Consider the following 19,774-nt stretch of genomic DNA (forward strand, 5'->3'; position numbering starts at 1 on the left):
GAGAAGAACAGAGCTATATCATTTTGATGACAACCCACTTCTAATCCACAGGATCATATGCCTTTGCACCCTGTTCAAAGGAAACTTGGCCTAAAAAGAATGAGTTTCATAACAAACCAGCCACTCTGAGAATAGAGGTGAGAAGAGATCGGGGGGAAGAATCTGAGACATGTTGAGGAGCTGGCGAGTTTAATTGCCAGTTCATATGCAACTTCGCGATTGTGCTCAGTGACCGAAGGGACTTGGCTTCTGAGTGCCTCAGTCAAACTCTTTATTCGAGAGTCGAAAATAACAAAATCTGGAAGGTGTTTTGCCCTTCTTGAGATATAGAAAAAAGGAGCTTTTTTTGTTTGTTTGTTTTTTGAGTTACTAAGGCAAATACAATCATTTCAAGGAGAATAGGTTCCTCGGAAAGGTCAGCATCTGCAGGACCGTCTTCGCTATCCTCATCTGACCTTTATGAAGTACGTGGTTTGTAAGACATGCCAAGCTCCCTCTTTTTACAAAGCTTAGAACCAAGTATTCAAATGCATCGTTTTATTGGCAACTGAGGTTTAGAGAGACAGAAGACAGAGGAAGCCTGTAAAATTGGGAAGTCACTATGAAGCAAAAGCACAAAACACATTTTTATATGAATAAAAATGCTACCTAAGTCAAAATGATATGCGGATGATATTGAGTTGGCCAAAAAGTTTGTTCGGGCTTTTCTGTACTACCTTGTGGAAAACCCCAAACGAAATTTTTGGCCAACACAATAGATGAATAAAAGGAGATTTAAAGATGATTACTTATGAAATAATGGAATTTAAATCAAATGCCAGAAATCTTTGCGAAAAAATAGTCATATGATCAGAGAGAACGTCCAATTGATTCTCATCGCCATGCATGTGTTTCAGCGGCACAATTCCTTAAGCCTCTTCTTTTATTTCTCTTTCCTCCACTTTCTGTAAGTAGTTACCATTTCAAGCAAGCTTCACACCCAAGAAGTTACGGCTGTTAATGAAGCAAATGGTAGTAATAAAACTCGAGCTGGGGAAAAAAAAAAAACAGAACTGTTTTAACTGTCTCTAAGTTCTAACAAAGCTTCTTATAGATTAAAACCATGTAGGTAAAATGCGCATAGTGCATTTTACTTTTTTCATGGCACTTCAATGAAATAAGCAAAAAGACATGAAAAATTAGTTGCATTCAACCAATGCTTTCCCCTCATCACCCTGTCACCCAACAGGCCACTAAATACACTAGAGAATGATTCTGGGAAACAGAAGACATGCTCCTTTGGTTCTCCTGATTTTCTCTCATTTCTGTGAATTTAATTTTCTGTGTGAGCATGTGTCTGAGCTGGGGCAGACAGATTGGCGCAGGGTTTCTTAAAAACAATTTTTTGCTCCATCAGACACAATATATTCTGCTGAAAGAGAAGAAAGCACTATACCCCAGGGAAAAAAAGTTTCCCCAAAAGTTTGTTCCCTCAAAACTTTACAATGAAAGAAGGCATCCTCTTGGGTGATTGAATTTAATTGTTATGTTTTTTAACTTTTGTTCTGGGGGAAATTAAGCAACCATCAGCTGCAGTTCATAGACAAATAGCACTTTTTGGTAGATAGAACACAAAACTAGGAATCGGAAAACCAAAAAAAGAATCCTGGCACAACACTGGGTGATTTCATCTCCACATGCCTAAATTTCCTGTTTGCAAAATGAGATAGAGCTTCCCACTCGTCACTTCTTTCTTGGAGATGCTGTGAGGACTAATAGTCTTTGCTCTGATTTTTTTCATCTAAGAAGCAGAGATTTTTTAACGGTGCAAAAGAAGCATCTAGGTATGGAAAGGGGCAACAGAAACGTGATTCTGTGCTACATTCTGTGACTACAGAGGCAAGCCATGATTCATGCTCTTGAGTTGCTCCTAACTCAGATATTAAAACAGATATTGAAATAGGGGCATCAGATGTTGAAATAGATAACTGACTATATGAAATGTTAAGCTATACAGGGGAACAGATCAAACTGTACTGAGTCTTAAGGGGCAAGGAGACACTAGAGGTTAAACTACGAGCTCCAGATCCTGATTCTAAAACCAGATTTCTAGCTGAGTGAACTTGGACAAGTTTCTTAACTTCACAGTGGCCCAGTTTCCTTATCTGTAAGAAGATAATAATAGTACCTCCCTCATAGGGATAATATATAGTGTTTAGAATAGTCAGTGCCTGCTATAGAGGAAGTGGTGAAAGAAGACAGTGAAGAGTCACTAAAGAATTTTAGATAAAGGAACATGGTCAGGTTTGTGACTTGGTAAATAATTAAATGAAGATGCTGATGGAATATGATAGATGGTTTGCAAAATGGCCACAATTATTTTCCCTCCTGGTTTTCACTCTTGATGTCTTCGGCGAGATTCCCTACTTATTTAATGTGGGTTCACTTTGGATTTGCTATCTAATAATAATGTAACCAACTGTGTCATTCTCAAGACTAAATCTCAAGGAGTCCTATGTTCTTCTTACGACCCTCACGGCACCTTACCTCCACCACGAACAAGTCCACACTGACCTGCTGGAGGAAGAAAGGACACACGGAACAGCTAAAATCATCCTGGTCCAGCCAGCCCCCTGATAACCCAACACCTGGCCACAGAGCCCAGTGAAGACCAACTGCCCAGCTGACTCCAGGCTTAACTGCCAACCCATAGAATCACGAACCAAATAAACAGTTGTTGTTTTAATCCATTCCGTTTTGGAGCAGGTTGTTACGCAGCAATAGCTAACTTATATACACAGTACAGAATTGTTTAAATGACTAAATTCAAATACTAGGCCTAAGATGGTTAATATACATGTGCACATGCCAATGAAAACATGCATTTGAAAACGATGTATTTTTATTAGTAGCGAATGGTACATTTTACAGTGACCTTTCATGGGATTTATCTCCCCAGTATAAAAAACAATCTTGAAGTAATCTGAGACATGTATTATTTTATTTCACAGAGAGGTGATGCATCCATAATCATGCAATGGAAAGTAAAACTGAAATATGGGACTGATAGTAGTTGGTAGAGTTTTTTAACCATATCACTCTACTAGTCTGAGAAAATAAACAAAGATGACATTTCTCTTATTCATGAATTTATTCAACAAATACTTGAGTTTTCTACATGTGAGGCTCTGTGCCAAGTACCTGGAATAAGTTGTGAACACGCCAGTCAAAATCCCCACCTTGGTAGAATGTTAGTAGAGACATAGTTGGGTAAACAGACAAATGCCAAACAATATGGTGAGTGTTATGATAGCAGAAACAAACAGGTGTGCTCAGAACTTAGGAAAAAGGGAAAGCTTTTCAAAAGAAGAAATATCTAAACAGAAATTCAAAGAATGACTGAGAATTGGCCAGGCAAAGAGAGGATAAAGTGGTCTGAGTGACGAGGAATAGCATATGCAAAGTTATGAAGGTACTCAAGGTACATTCTTAGAACTGAGAGTGATTACTTCAGTTTATAAGCTGTTCATACATGGTATGAGTTGGGAGAGGGAAGCTGAAGGCAATGGCAGAAATTTGCCCTTATAGAATTCGTGGGATTCGGCCAGTATCTTGAAGGCAAGGGAAAATCATTCAGAACATTTTAGCCAAGGCTATGACATGGTAAGCTCTGCATTTTAGAATGCTGACTCTGGCTAGAAGTGTAAGCACAGAATGGAGAGAGGCAAAGAGTGAGTAGAGGCTAGGAAACCATTTAGGAAGCTGGGGCAGTAATTCAGGTAAAGGATGACGATGCCCCGAGACAGGGGATATGGCGATCAAGAGGAAGGAAAATGAATAGAATTAAAAGATGTTTATGAGATAGACGTAAGAGGCTTCAGTGCTTAATTAGATACTGGTAAGCAGAAAGCCTACCCCAGCTTGCTGCCTTGGGCAGGTTAGTGAAGGGGAGTGGGGTTCAATCGATTCTTTCAGATGGAGACACTGGAGAGAGACTGTGTGGGAGGAGGACGTATTAACTCCAGTTTTAGGCACGTCAGGTGTGATGTTAGTGTGGGATGTTCAAAAGGAGGGGTCTGCTAGGCAGGCGAGGAAAACAGGGATGTGAAGAAGGGTGAACTTAGTCTCTGTGGTCACTTGAAGAAGTGTGGGCACTTTGGAACAGCTGCATTCAGCCGCAGCCTAGAAAGTTTAGCAGCAATGGTACAAAGTGCAGTGTGCCTTTTCTCTCAGTCCATAGGACTAAGAGATTTGATGGACATCTTTTATAGGGTTTACTCCTCAGGATCAGAGTTAGGTATATGCAGTAAGTGACAAGAAGCTAGTCATCCTAAAACTTCTAATGTCTGGGAGTAGATGGTGCTCAAAAAAGTAGCAGTTTTTTGTTCTGGCCCCTAAAAGAAGGCAGCAATCTCATTAGGTTACCCCTGCTTCTCTCTACCAGATAAATTGGGATAATATAGAATTTACACTAACTCATGTCATCATAAAAACATCTGTGATATCAGCAAAACAGATTATTAGTCCCCATTTCGCAGAGGAAGACACTAAAAATTAGTAATTTCCTGGGCCTCATAATTAGTAAGTGCCAGAGTTGGGACACTAGAATTCCAGGTCTCTTTCTAAATCCAGCAATATTTTTCATGAAAAAGGAAAAAGAATAAACAGCACATAACATATTAACTAGAGAGAATTAGAAAGAAGAATTAAGATAACTTCATAATTTCTGGTGTAGAAGACTTAAATATTGGTGATGTCTCCAGTTAGAATTGAAGACTGGAGGATGGCGGGAGGTAAATTGAGAATACGACTTCAGTCTTGAGCTGAAAGTGCTGGGCAAAATGTGCCAGACATAATCTCTAACTAGAACAGCTATTGTTTCTCTGTAGCTGTAAATCAAGGCCAGTCCTTTGAATAGGCAAGATGGAGGGTAGAATTTTCATAAAACCATCCCTTTGAACCTTCTCACAGTCTCTTTATTAAGGGAACAATTAAGAAAGAACCACAGTATATTCTAAAGGCAATGTTCAAATGAATACAGTTAAGAAAATAAAATAAGTATATTACTTAAGAAAGTTAACCCCGGCCCTAAATATAGTTCCTCAGCTTGATTTGGAATACATTTAATTGTATTTCCAGGTTACCCATGGAAATAAAGGTAAAGGGCAGTATTTTTACTCACTTACCGAGAAGCATGTAAGTCTTAACTGATAAACGAGTTTAGATGAAAGGAGCCAAAAAGCCTATTATTTATTAGAAAATACAGTAACTAGAGCATCTCAAGCTATATTTTCTCTTACTACTTTTCTGACATTTTCTCTGAAGGTCATGGAGATGACCAAGTACAAAGAGGTTCACAGTTTTGGGGTTATTTATGCAACTTCTTGCGGACATACAATTTAAGCTTGACCAGTCTGATCACTCTGGAATGAGCTCTGGCCAAGTGGTAGGGATTAATCTGCCAGGCGACAGTCTTCGATAAATTATTTGGTTGGATTTTTTTTTCTCTTTTCCTGGTTTAAAACATTTTCCTCCAATAAATAATCGAGGTGTATACTGGAAAACGAAAATGACTGACCGCCTTAGAAAGTACAAGAAAGTCTGAAAATGGAAACTGGAGAGTTTCCCCTTCTAGTGTCCACTGAGTGAGAAAATGTAGTTATTTATTTGAAATGCCAGCAAATGGGCTCCCATGTAATGAAATATTTATTGAAATTGCTTCTTTGGCCCTCTACAGTTGCTGATAGGGTTTAACAAGAGGCAGGGAAGGAAGCCAGAGTGAAGGTATGTCTATTTATTTATTTATGGTTCAAGCAGCTTTGACCATAAGCCTTACATTGGGAAATCATACAGGCAGGGCCATACATGACTGACAATAATAGTTATTTTCCATTTTCATTGAATTGTTTGCCACGGCTCAGGAAAATCAATCTTAAAGGATTTCTATATTTGCTTGGTTCTGTACTTAAGCCTTCCCTCTCTTGGTAAGATATATTTATATTATTTTTAATTGAAGTTCACAATGTTGAGTACTTATTCAAATATTTTTTCATAATGCTATCATCAGTACCTTCATTCTCTTTTCTGTTATCTAGTTTTTGTTTGTTTACCTGTGCGTTTCTCTCATCTTTCTATATCTTGAGAATCAGTTTTATTTTTACCAACTTAAGCTAAGGCCGTTTTCTATTCCTTCTCACTTTGAAAAATATAGGTCTATCCAAATTAAGATCATGTGTGTTCAAATTTTAACAATGACCCTGCAGAAGCAATTTCAAAACTACTCTTAAAATATCTGTATGAGCTATGCTCAGAAAGAATGAGAAGTGCCTAGTGTTCTAAAATCTCACATATACCAAATACAGACATTCCAGTGAGCAGAGGGGCATCTCTGCTCTTCAGAGACCACTGGGTGATACTGGGGTTGTGTGAGTTTTCATAATATTCATCATGATTTATTGAGAAAGCTTGAGAAAATCACTAACTGGAGGTTTCAACAAATAGTCTCCAGCATTACTTTAAAAGCATTCCAACATGTTTATTTTTGTTATTTCTGGCTTTTAGAAAGCTAATAATTTAATAGAAGCAGAGAACTTCACAGCTAAAAGTAGCCTTAGAGACTCTCTCATTGAAATTCCTCAGCTGATGAATAAGGAAACTGGAATCCAGAAGCGGTCAGTGAATTGAACAAAGGTTCGTAGTCAGCTGCAGAGCAGAAGTTAGAATCCAGATCTCTTGACTCCTGCTTCAGGGTTTTTCAACAGCATCAAATGATCACATTATAGTCACTCACACACAGACACGCATGCTAGGGAAATCAACTATATACACGTGTCTCATAAAGTTTTCAAAGGTCACACATGATTTGAGCAAGCTGCTAACTCATGACCTCCATGTGTATTTCCAACAGTGGAGTGTATGCTGTGGCATACTGCCCAGACCCGCCCTCCAGGACTAGACCCTCATTCCACAGCTTCTGGGAGAGTCAGCACTCTCTCTTAACAGAGTCACTCTTCTGGACTTGCCTTGGCCCAGGAGGGCCCAAGGTTAAAACCTTGCACTGAGTGACAGGCAATCCCTGGGTGTAAAAGCCTAGTGCCCTGGCCTCAAATTGGAAGCCTTCCCAGCTCCAGAGCTTCTCCTGGGCTTAGATTAGGCTTTTGTTTCTCCTGCACAGCAGTTCAACTTCTCTTTCTCCCCAATCCTGCTTCCTTCACCACCACCCCCCCCCAAGTGTTCATCTCACGAGCTCTGCTCCCCAAATTCTGCCTGCCCTGCACATCTTCCTTTCAGAATCAGTCTCCCAGAAGACCTGACCAGGGACACACAGCATCATGGTTTAGAGGATGGGCTCTGGAATCAGACTGCCTGGGTTTGAATCCTGGCCTTGGGCAAGTTACTGTTTAAATCTTTTATTGATCAGTTTAAAATAAACAAATAAATAAATAAGAGTAATATTAGAAGCTACCACACAGGGCGGGAACGTATTACATGAGATAATCCATGTTGAAGTTGTAGTGTAGTGCTTGGCACAGGCTAATTGGCAGGATCAGTCAGGATGCTAAAGGAAACAGATGGCACATTCAAAATAAAGGACTATTTACAGGGGTGTGGGCAGAGCTAAAAGAACCAATAAGGAGTGGCAGGGCATCCAGGGACTAGCAACAGTGGGAAGCCAGTACCAGCCCTAGGCCCGATAGGTCAGTCAAAACAGTATTACAGTTGCACAATGTGACGCATACCACCTGGAGAGAGCTGTCGCTGTGAAACAGGCAACCTCCAGCAGAGGCAAAGCAGAAGAGGAGCTGAACCCTGCCACACCATGAGAAGGGAGTTAGAGAAGGATGATAAGCACCGTGGGTTCCTTCCCCTCCCACCCTCTGGTTTCCTGATGATCTGCCACTAGTCAAACACAATCAGAAGCCAGAGGCAAGGGATGCCGGGAGAGCTAAAACATAGAGATCAGCATTCCCATCTTCCCTTCCACCATCCCCACCCCCACACACCCCCCTAAGAATACGGCAGAGCAGAGAAGTGCAGAAATGGATCTAAAGGACAAACTGATAATCACCAGCATGGTGGTCCTCAAATATTAGCTATTATTCCAATTTCTGCAATTCCTAGCATACCCTATATTTGGAGTCTTGCTGTTCATAAAGCCAACTTAATCTGAAATTTGATAAGACAGAATTGAATTTTTTTCAATTTTTTCTTTAATCAACTCACCCAACCGTCCAACCAGCCCATTAGAACAAATCCTGGCACACAGTGGATGCCCAATATGTGTTAACTGATGATTTGACTAATTGATTTAACACAAATGAAACAAATTTTTCTTTTGTAGAAAAAGTCAAGAAAATTCTTTGGGAAATATGATGATTTAACTTCAACATTTACAAGATACTTTTAAGTTACAAAAGCATTTTAGAATTGTCAGAGATAGCGTTCCATGAGTTCCTTAAAAGAAAATTATCAAATAAATGCAAGTTTGGATTGTTATTATTCCTAACCAGTAGAATGAAAGGTTGCAAAAATAAAATTCTACGTTCAAACAAGACAGAAGACAATGCTACAGTACTACATTACTCTCCCCCTCAAAATTATTTTATCGTAAGTAATTAATTCCATTGATAGGAAACTCCTTTTTTCACCTGGGTGAGATCTTCAAACAACATTTCAAGGAATGGAGAAGAAACTGTCCTCTCCCCCATAGAGGAAAAAAGAGTTAGGCACCAGGTCTAGCTATGTAGTTTTGGATATACCACTTAACACTTTCTAAGTTTCAACTTTTCCTCTACGAGCCAAAAAAGAAAAATTTCTCCCTCAAAGGACAAAACGGGGTCATTTCAGGTGCACAGAAGTGGTGGTATAGTTTCCTATGCTTGTGTGCAAACATGCAACTGCCCAAGACCTACCTGTCTACCCCCAAGGAAGCGTGGGTGTTGCCATGCAAGAGTGACTGTGCCCACTTTTATAGGTAGGCTTCCCTGGTAGCTCAGTCAGTAAAGAATCCGCCTGCAATGCAGGAGACCTGGGTTCGATTCCTGGGTTGGGAAGATCCCCTGGAGAAGGGAATGGAGACATACTCCAGTATTCTGGCCTAGAGAACTCCATGGACAAGGAACCTGGCAGGTTCTAGTCCATAGCATCTCAAAGAGACAGACATAACTGAGCGACTAACACTTTCACTTTCATAGGGATAATAAAAAGTTACAGAGATCTCAGAAGAGTCCCATTGCTTACCTAGGTTCTGAACTGTTTCAAAGTTTGGAGCCCATTCAACCAGGAGTTCTCAGCCTGGGACCCATGAAGTCTTTGAATATCACTGTGGGAAAAATAAAGGTGAAGAAAAGTTGTATTGTTCAGGGAAGATGATCCACTGATTACATGAGACCCTCAAGAAGTGGGTGACCCAAAGAAAGATGAGGATCCCCTTCCATAAGAACCCCACCTAAGCAACCTCCTTAACTACACTCCACCAGCTACCCACCGCCCCCCTCCAGTCATAGAGGGAGCTAGCATCCCCCTGAATTAATCGACAGTTCACAGACCCTTCACAAAGGTAAAGGATGGCGTTTTTATCTGTGAATATTGTGGCATTCCTTCTGGAAGCTTGAGTATCAATTTACATAATTCAGTTTTCAGCATATGTAGTCAGTTCTCACAGTCCAATGTCCCTTTTTATTATTATTTGAGATTTTGCTGAGGCAAATCTTTTGATGGCCTGGAGGTTTGCCTGCAAGCTTTATGCAGGGGAAGTTTTAAGACATAGGTTAAAATTTATGAATATCTCAACTCTGAATTAAATGTAATATTCAGAAAATGTTTCATTAATGAAGTAGTTCTAAGATTTATAAAGTAATCCGGTCTGATTTTTCAGTTCAAATATAGTTAACTGGTTGTTTTCACAATCTTGAAAAGCATATTTTATTGAATTTAAATTCTTGCTTTGGGGTTTCTAAGGAAAAGGAAGAGAAGGGAAATTTCTCTTTAATTTGATTAGTGTAATAATAGCATAACTTAATTCTTTAACCAGCACATTTATAGCATTTTCTATGTGCCAGGCATTCTTCCAAGGACTTACAGCTATTAAGTATATTTAATCCTCATAACAAGCCTATAAGATAGGTAATGTTATTATATCCATTGTACAGATGAGAAAACTAAAGCAGAGAGTGGTTAGGCAACAGGCCCAAAGTCACATAGCTCGTAAGTGGCAAAGCCAGGATTCAAACTCAGGCAGAAACAATAATAGCAGCCACAATAAAATTAAGATTACATAATAGTCCATTTAGTCAAAGCTATGGTTTTTCCAGTAGCCATGTATGAATGTGAGTTCAGTTCGGTTCACTCAGTCATGTCCGACTCTTTGCGACCCCATGGACTGCGCTATGCCAGGCCTCCCTGACCATCACCAACTCCTGGAGCCTACTCAAACTCATGTCCATAGAGTCAGTGATGCCATCCAACCATCTCATCCTCTGTCATCCCCTTCTCCTCCCACCTTCAATCTTTCCCAGCATCAGGGGCTTTTCAAATGAGTCAGTTCTTCCCATCAGGTGGCCAAAGTATTGAAGTTTCAGCTTCAGGATCAGACCTTCCCATGAATATTCAGGACTGATCTCCTTTAGGATGGACTGGTTGGATCTCCTTGCAGTCCAAGGGACTCTCAAGACTCTTCTCCAGGGTCACAGAAAGCATCAATTATTCAGCGCTCAGCCTTCTTTATGGTCCAACTCTCACATCCATACACGACCACTGGAAAAACCATAGCTTCAACTAGACGGACCTTTGTTGGCAAAGTAATGTCTCTGCTTTTTAATATGCTGTCTAGGTTGGTCATAACTTTTCTTCCAAGGAGCAAGCGTCTTCTAATTTCATGGCTGCAGTCACCATCAGCAGTGATTTTGGAGCCCGAAAAAATAAAGTCTCTCACTGTTTCCATTGTTTCCCCATCGAATTGCCATGAAGTGATGGAATGATCTTCATTTTCTGAATGTGGAGTTTTAAGCCAACTTTTTCACTCTCCTCTTTCACTTTCATCAAGAGGCTCTTTAGTTCTTCTTCACTTTCTCTCATAAGGGTGGTGTCATCTGCATATCTGAGGTTATTGATATTTCTCCTGGCAATCTTGATTCCAGCTTATGCCACATCCAGCCCGACATTTCTCATGATGTGCTCTGCATATAAGTTAAATAAGCAGGGTGACAACATACAGCCTTGACGAATTCTTTCCCGATTTGGATCCAGTCTGTTGTTCCATGTCCAGTTCTAACTGTTGCTTCCTGACCTGCATACAGATTTCTCAGGAGGTAGGTCAGGGGGTCTGGTATTCACATCTCTTGAAGAATTTCCCACAGTTTGTTGTGATCCACACAGTCAAAGGCTTTGGCGTAGTCAATAAAGCAGAAGTAGATGTTTTTCTGGAAGTCTCTTGCTTTTTCGATGATCCAATGGATGTTGACAATTTGATCTCTGGTTCCCCTGCCTTTTCTAAAACCAGCTTGAACATCTGGATGTTCATGGCTCATGTACTGTTGAAGCCTAGCTTAGAGAATTTTGAGCATTACTTTACTAGCATGTGAGGTGAGTGCAATTGTGCAGTAGTTTGAGCATTCTTTGGCATTGCCTTTCTTTGGGATTGGAATGAAAACTGACCTTTTCCAGTCCTGTGGCCACTGCTGAGTTTTCCAAATTTGCTGGCATATTGAGTGCAGCACTTTCACAGCATCATCTTTTAGGATTTTAAATAGCTCTACTGGAATTCCATCACCTCCACTAGCTTTGTTCATAGTGATGGCTCCTAAGGCCCACTTAACTTCACGTTCCAGGATGTCTGGCTCTAGGTGAGTGATCACACCATCATGATTGTCTGGGTCATGAAGATCTTTTTTGTGTAGTTCTTCTGAGTATTCTTGCCACCTCTTCTTAATATCTTCTGCTTCTGTTAGGTCCATGCCATTTCTGTCCTTTATTGTGCCCATCTTTACATGAAATATTCCCTTGGTATCTCTAATTTTCTTGAGGAGATCTCTAGTCTTTCCCATTCTATTGTTTTCCTCTATTTCTTTGCATTGATCACTGAGGAAGGCTTTCTTATATCTCCTTGCTATTCTTTGGAATTCTACATTCAAATGGATATATCTTTCCTTTTTTCCTTTGCCTTTTGCAAATGAATGTGATAGTTGGACCATAAAGAAAGCTGAGTGCCAAAGAATTGATGTTTTTGAACTGTGGTGTTAGAGAAGACTTTTGAGAGTCCCTTGGACTGTAAGGAGATCAAACCAGTGCATTCTAAAGGAAATCAGACCTGAATATTCATTGGAAGGACTGATGCTGAAGCTGAAACTCCAATACTTTGGCCACCTGATGCGAAGAACTGACTCCCTGGAAAAGATATTGATGTTGGGAAATATTGAAGGCAGGAGGAGAAGGGGACAACAGAAGATGAGATGGTTGGTTGGCATCACTGAGTCAATGGACATGAGTTTGAGCAAGCTCTGGGAGTTGGTGATAGACAGGGAAGCCTGGCGTGGTGCAGTCCATGGGGTTGCAAAGAGTCAGACACGACTGAGCAACTGAACTGAACTGAATAGTTTTAGAATATCTGCTCTGTACCAGGTATTAGACTAGGTGTTTTCCCTGCATAGTCTCATTTAATTGTCATTATAACAACATTATGAAGGTACTAATTTTAGCCCACTTTACAAATGAGCAAACAAGCCCAGAGATGTTAAGTTGCCCAAAAGTCATGCAGCTGGTAAAAAGCAGAGTCAAGACAATCCAAGTCTACTGAATCCATGGTAGCCTGGGCTCTTCATTACCACATACAGATGAACAGCTTAGTAGAGAGAGGTCGTTTGGCTCTGTCAGGCAAAAGCAGCATGAAACTTTGACAAGAGACTAAACACCCCTCAATCTGTAAGCTTGCGTTCACTTTTTGTGCTGAAAAGACCGAGGATGCTGAATTCTTTGGCTCCCCCCTCCTCCCATTTCTTGTACCAAGCATGCCTTTGTCTTCCAGCTGCCCTCCTGGAAGTAATGTTCAGCTTCTTTCTGAGGGACTTCAGTAAGAGTAGAGGGATCCAATGTGCTATGCTCAGACATCCTGTCCCTGGGCTGTGGGAATCAGAAGTGACAAGAAGTCACAGACACAACCTCTCAGCTCTCAGAGCAGCTGAAGTCCTCCAAACTCCAACCCCAGAATCCCCACAGGTCTTCCCCCAGGAGATGGCTGTTGATCTGGTCTCCTGGCCCCAGGGGAGGAGAATCTGGGCCAAGATATGTGACAACGGAACAGCAGAAGTCAGCAACACAAAAAACACAACTGCATTTCAAAGGCTTCACGCCTTACAAAGCTGCTTCGCAGATGTATCTGAGCACTTCCGATGGGAATTATTGGAAACTGAAACTGGTTCTAAGAAATATTTGGTACTGCCGAGTTTTCGTATTTACCTTTGGCTTTGTTATTATTATGTATTGCATTCCTATCATGGTTTTAAATTTATATTTGAATTTTTTCTGTGTACTTAGCAAGAGATTGCTGTTTCCTCAAAACATATTTGATTCTATGAGGATAGTTTAAGGGAAAAAGTATTATCTTACCACAGATAGTGAGTTTTGCCCTTGATTTAGATGGAATCACAAGCTTGGGTTAAATATGGTTACAGGAATAAGCATGTGGGGTTGTGAATTTCTCCAACATTTATATATTGAAAGATTGGGCCATCCCTCAAATTCACAAGTTGAAGCCATGACCTCCAGTGTGATGGCATTTGGAGATGGGAGTCTTTGGGAGGTACTTAGGTTTAGATAAGGAACTCGCCTGCCAAGGCAGAAGACTCAAGAGACGTGGGTTTGATCCCTGGGTCACGAAGATCCCCTGGAGAAGGTAATGGCTCCAGTATTCTTTCCTGGGGAATCCCATGGACAGAAGAATCTGGCAGGCTACAATCCATGGGTTTGCAAAGAGTTGGACATGACTGAGTGAGGATGCATGCAAGGTCATGAAGATGGGACTTCATTATTGGATTAGTGCCCTTATTAAAAGAGACACCAGAAAGCATGCTTACTCTTTCCACATCCAAACAAAGAGGTTGTGTGCTTTCACCAGTAACCAACCATGCTGGCACCCTGATCAGAGAATTCTAGCTCCCAGAACTTCGAAAAATAAATTCCTGATGTTCAAACTGCTTGTCTGTGGTATTTTGTCATGGCAATCCAAGCTGAGACAGACGTATATGCATAGACACAGTATAATAAATATTACATATAGACACACGATATTGATAGGTTATTGATATACACGTGTTAGAAAGTGAAGAAACAGGCTATTGCATAAATAAATAAATAACAAATCAATGACAGTGCTCCAGAAGAGAGAATCCACCACCTGAAGGCATTTCAGCAATAGAAATTTAAAAAGGAAGAAGTTTTCTCCCAAGTCGTTTGTGAGTCAGGCTCTAAAATAAGGTAGACAGTCTAATTGAAGCAGCCTCAGAAATAAGCTGGACAGAGATGAGAGAAAAGGAGGCTATCCAAGAAGCCTTGAGAACGGCACAGGTGGTAGAGGGGAGGGGACACCCTCAGCTTCCCTCTTCACTCTGAAGTCGTGTAAGGTAACCTGTAAGGAACAGGAGGCAAGCTTTTGTGGAAGGGAGTCAGTCTCAGAGCTAAGGAGGAAGGAATTGCCAGCTTGCTTTTGACAACTTGGCCTTTCACGGCCTTATCGCGGTGCTCTCTCACTGGAGTTCAGGGTTGGAGCGGAAGAGCAGGACTAAAAGCCCTAGAGGCTTTGCAAGCTTGGTCTCAACCTGTTGATCCCCCTGGTGAGTTAAATGGCTCAGTCAAAAGGTAACAGCTAACTTTGGGGAGGGTTATCAATGTTAGAAAAGATGGAGAGCAAATCTCCATGTGGGGTTCCAAGAGAAACATTTCTGTAGAGCCACAGGAAATAATGAAAGAGAAATCTGCCAAAAACAAAACAGGCGTTTTATTCAATCATTTGGATATTACAAGTCTTCAATAGTGAGGTGTTTTTTTTTTAACGACTGCTGTTAAATCTTCCAAAACCTTTGACAAAATTAATCAGATATCACTTTAAACTTTCTGTATTAGCTGGGTGTGAGCAAGAAAAGTGATGGTACAAACAAGGAATGGTTGGGGGAAAAAAATACAAAACATGGTGTATATGCTAACTCATCCAGCAGGGGCAGTTACAATTCCAATCTCAAAATTTATGATAACTTTTTTATACTTCATCTTTTAGAGCAATTTTTCAACATTTTATCAAAAGTTTAATAACAAAACTATCAATTCTAGAACTAGAACTGATTCTAGTTCTCAAATTCTTAGAATTCCTAGAACTCAAATTTCCAAGAAAATGTAGCCTATTGAATCTATCAAAGCTGAGAAAACTCACAGAATTGCTGATCTTTGGGCTGATCTACATTAGACTCATCAGTTTGGCTGAGAATTCATGCAGACTGCAGAAGAAGACTTTAGATTTGGGGAGGAATGAGGTATTGCCATTGAGTGTTTCAAACACAAGATGAAATTGAAAACTCAGACCAGTATTTTCCTTTTTTTCTTTTTTGCTATTATAGTTGATAAGTTCTCAGCATTCAGCATATTAGATGTTTCTGGCTGACAGAATAGAAGTAGATTTCTACCTACATGGGCTCAAAGGCTGGTTTGCTCAATTCTCTGTTGTTATTTTCTACAGAGTCGAAATAATTAGTGTGAAAGACATGTGGCATTTTTGAACTTCAAAGATTGGAGGCTGGCTTGCCTCATGATTTTGGAGCTATTAAATCCAGGAAAAACCTGGGGCCCTTCCTCCTAAATGGACATGATCAAGCTGGGTAGAGACAGTGATGAATCACTGCCAAACTGGAAGACGTTTTCACTAACATTTATCTAGTGTTTACTATGTAGCAGACCTAGCACAATTCTAAAATTCAAAATCCTTTGTCAGCCAGGTTTTCTTGTAACTCAACTGGCAGGAAAAATGACCAAACTCACTTTTCACCAAAAACTGATCTGATTTTTAGAAGGTACTAATATTTAATTACTAATCAGTACCTTATATTCCATTGGGGGTATTATATATTATAGGTATATTACACAACATATAACACATGTACAATAGCTTCCTAAAATCTAAAATGTTCAATTCCAAAACACATGTGGCCCAAATTATTTCCACTAAGGCAAGTTTTAAGTTTCACACAATTATCTAAAGCGCTTTCAATGTTCCTAATTTACAGATAAGAAAACTGAGACAGAGTGTCAGCATACTGCCTAAGGTGGCATATGTAATAATACGTAGATCTAAGATCTGAATCCAAACAGAATCTATGCTCTTAATTGCTGTACCTCACTATACCACCTTGAGTCACCCGTTAATGAGGTATCTTTCAGAAATATTTTTGTTTATATTATATATAGACCTGACAGTGAAAAAGAGAGAGAGGATATATTACCTTTGGATATGAGTAGCAGCCTCTTCTATCTTTGTCAGCCAGGACCCAGCTAGGAAAACGGTATCCACCCCAGGTGGACAAATGTCAAGGAATTTAAAATGGGGAACCAGCTACAAAGTTATAGGAAGAATTGAAAGGCCTAAAAGGGATTATGAAGCAACCAGAATTTAGCCAAGACTCGGAAAGCTACCACCACCTTTTGGGTTGAAATAACCAAGGGAGAAGGTAGCCTTGCTAAAAGTCAGGAGCCTAGGTCAGCAAGAAATGTTGACACCAGGAAGTGAGGTGATGTCCTACAAAAGCAGTAGTCAATGCCTTAGAGGTTGAGGATCAAAGCAAAAATGATAGGGAAAAACCAGTATATTTTTCCCTTTCTTCTGCCATCCAATCCCCCTTAAGAATCTTCATTGTCTAAACCCAGCTAGAAGCCAATTAGCAATGGAATCGGAAAAATAAGGTCAACCCTCTATGTTACAGGGTGGATCAGAGCAAAAGAAAAAAAAAATTCAGATTGGAGGACACATGATCAAATGACTATTCCCATGAGGTTGAGAATGAAAACATTGGAGAACAGATGAAGGATCAGTTAGCACAGATTTAACAGGTGACTGCAAAGGCAAATCCTAACAAAACAATCTTTGCACATTTATTGATATCTATTAAATAATTATATATTAAGGACCTTTATACCAAGTATGATCAGTGATGAACATAAGCTTATAGAGGGCAGGGAGTAACTTAATGTTTTTATTTTTAAAAACATTAAAAAAATTTTAAAATTTAAGCAACAAAAAGGGTTTTGAACTTGAGTACAAAGAGTCAATTGTACATGAGATGAGAAGAGGGCTGTCTTAGCATGTACAGAAAAGGCTTTAGAGGCTTAGCTAACAGTAGGGTCTACGAGTCAACAAGACAAAGTGAATCTCAGAAAAAGCTAATTGGATTTGGGGCGGCATTTAATATTTAACATAACTCTACGTTGAAGCAAGATATTAAAACATGGTAGGAGGTATTCCTATCATAAACCAGTCAGATAAGCTTGGAATGACTTCTGAACTTCCGGTTATCACTTTTAGAGGGCTATAAGTCAACCAAATTATGTACGAAAGATAAAGTAGTAAAGACCCTCAAAACCATGTTCTGTAAGCAAAAAATTGAAAAGCCTGGAAAATTTTAATCTAGAGAATAAAAGGTTAGGGGGGTATATAAACACACATTTCAAATAATTCAGAAACGTGTACAGGGGTATTAACAACTGCATAACTACTCCACTTGAAAAAGAAACTGCTTCTACCACCATCCTGCATCCTAGATACCGATGCAATGGCCATGCTTTTAACTACACGAAACCGTTCCAATCAAGGTGAACAAGTTACTGACATATTGTCACTCAAAGGCAGCCAGTCCATAAGCCAGCCACCTATGCCAGCATCCAGAGTAAAAAGGTGAGCGGGACCTCACTCTCCTTAAATGGGAATTTGTATTAGAAAATACAGAGACGGAATCAGTTAGCGATAAAGGCAAAAGCTGAAAGGAAGCCAGCAGATAGAGCTGGCCCACGGCAAACTGAGACCACGTGTAAACTGCAATGATGAGAGAGCAAACCCTTTGTAAGCGAAGTTCAGCAGCAGCGAGAAGGAAGCAGTAAACTTCAGAGGGCAGCCAAGGTCTGAGAAGGGTAGGGAGAGAGATTCTGGTAAGTGGATTCTGATCCTGCTATCTTCTCTTTTTTTCCCACCATGTGAATCCTTATAATAAATCCCCTTTTTCTCAAGGTAACACATGGGAAATTCTGCCCTTGCAAATAACTGAAAACTAATATGGACAGTTTCAAGAAAAATCAGTTCCAATTAAATCGGTTTTCTAGAGTCTTGAGGGATAAACACCACTTGGGAGAAGCTCCAGAGAGACTGGTTTCTTGTTAGCAGTGCACGAATGTGGGATAGCTGTCTCAAGGAACAGAATTTTGTTTAGCATGGAGAATTGAAGCACAAATTGCCAGTCACATGGCAAGGACCTCAGCCCTGTAGGCAGTGCCTGGCTGAATCGCCTTCAAGGCTCTCCCAGTCCTGAAACTACACCCTCTGACTCTAGGTGGAAAATTACACTGTACCTTGAGGTAATAGAGATGGCTTTCATAATCTAAGAAAAGCGTAAGCTTCTAAAATAGAAATTTGCCTTTTGTTGCTTAGTTAGAATATATTTTTCCATCCAAAGTTCTGCCATTTTGAGCTTTTCTTTCCAATAGGAAGTGACAAGCCCAACTACAATTTTGAGTTCAGTAAACAATGCCTTAAGTGGTTTTGATTTTGAGAAAAGGAACAGGTCATTTTGGCACTGATTTTTTTTTCCATTAATTTTTAAATTCATGTGTATTTTTCAGTAAATTTAGTTCATATGATTTAGATTTATTTATACTTAGCTCCCTAAAATGTGTGGTTAGCAATTTGATGACTATGCACGTTCTAATTAGACTGTCTCAGAACCAGAAAGTCATGTGTTGCCAACACGACCAGAGAGAAATCCAGCTGACACAGATTTGGATACAAATCGAAAAAGTCATAAAATTCAAGACCATTCTAAACTTAGCGATAAAAGTTCCCTTGTTCCCAAAAGTTACAGACAAAATAAGTTCCAAGTATAAAGAACTTAACAAATTCTTCATGCAAGCATGTGGCAGACAGACAAATGGCATCGGGACAGCTGCCCCTGTCATCACTCTGCTACCATGGTTACCTTGGGATCAACTTCTGACTGCAGGGGGTTGCTTCACATGAGGTTGTCTATGCATCCCTGAGAATCTGGGACCCAGTCAAGAAAGCCACTCAACTCGTTGTTGAGCAGAGTGTAAACCAATCCACTCACAGTAGATGCAAATGTTTCTTGCTCATAGAATTAGATAATGTTGAGTGTAGTAGGAACCTTCGAGAAGGATCTTGGCCAATCCTTCACTTTACTCATGTGTTTTAAATGATTGTTTTGACCTTCTAGATACCTAACATTTAAAATTCAAATGACATTGGTCCAGGCATGAGTTTAATTATAAAACTCAAAGCACATATGGAGTAGAGAATATTTTCTAGGGAAACCTAGAGAATTGTTTTATGGGTTTTTTTCCTTCACTTATTCTTGAGACCCACAATATGAAAATAGGCTTCCTCCTTAAAATGTGTCAGAAAGTGATAATACTACCAGGGTATATAAAATATACATTTTATATACAATTTATATTGATAAAAATTCTAAACCTGCTTCAACATATCTCTATGTGCCAATTTTTTCTACAAGCCAACATTTCATAAATCATATTCAAA

The 19,774-nt window shown here is 39.8% G+C and overlaps 1 long non-coding RNA gene across 1 annotated transcript in view; it reads right to left on the minus strand.

Annotated features, from left to right (window-relative positions):
- Window positions 1–522: 522 nt before the first annotated feature.
- The window catches only part of LOC145509596 (uncharacterized), a 150,892-nt gene continuing 131,640 nt past the window's right edge, over window positions 523–19,774 (minus strand). The window contains exons 2-3 of the long non-coding RNA XR_014056229.1: window positions 9,220–9,301; window positions 523–1,029 (exon numbers count right to left, since the gene is read on the minus strand). This is a non-coding gene — a long non-coding RNA (uncharacterized LOC145509596). The remainder of the gene's footprint in view (window positions 1,030–9,219; window positions 9,302–19,774) is intronic.

Source organism: Giraffa tippelskirchi, chromosome 6 (genome assembly GCF_054371585.1).
Source record: "Giraffa tippelskirchi isolate mGirTip1 chromosome 6, T2T-mGirTip1v1.2.pri, whole genome shotgun sequence".
Lineage (NCBI taxonomy): Eukaryota > Metazoa > Chordata > Mammalia > Artiodactyla > Giraffidae > Giraffa > Giraffa tippelskirchi.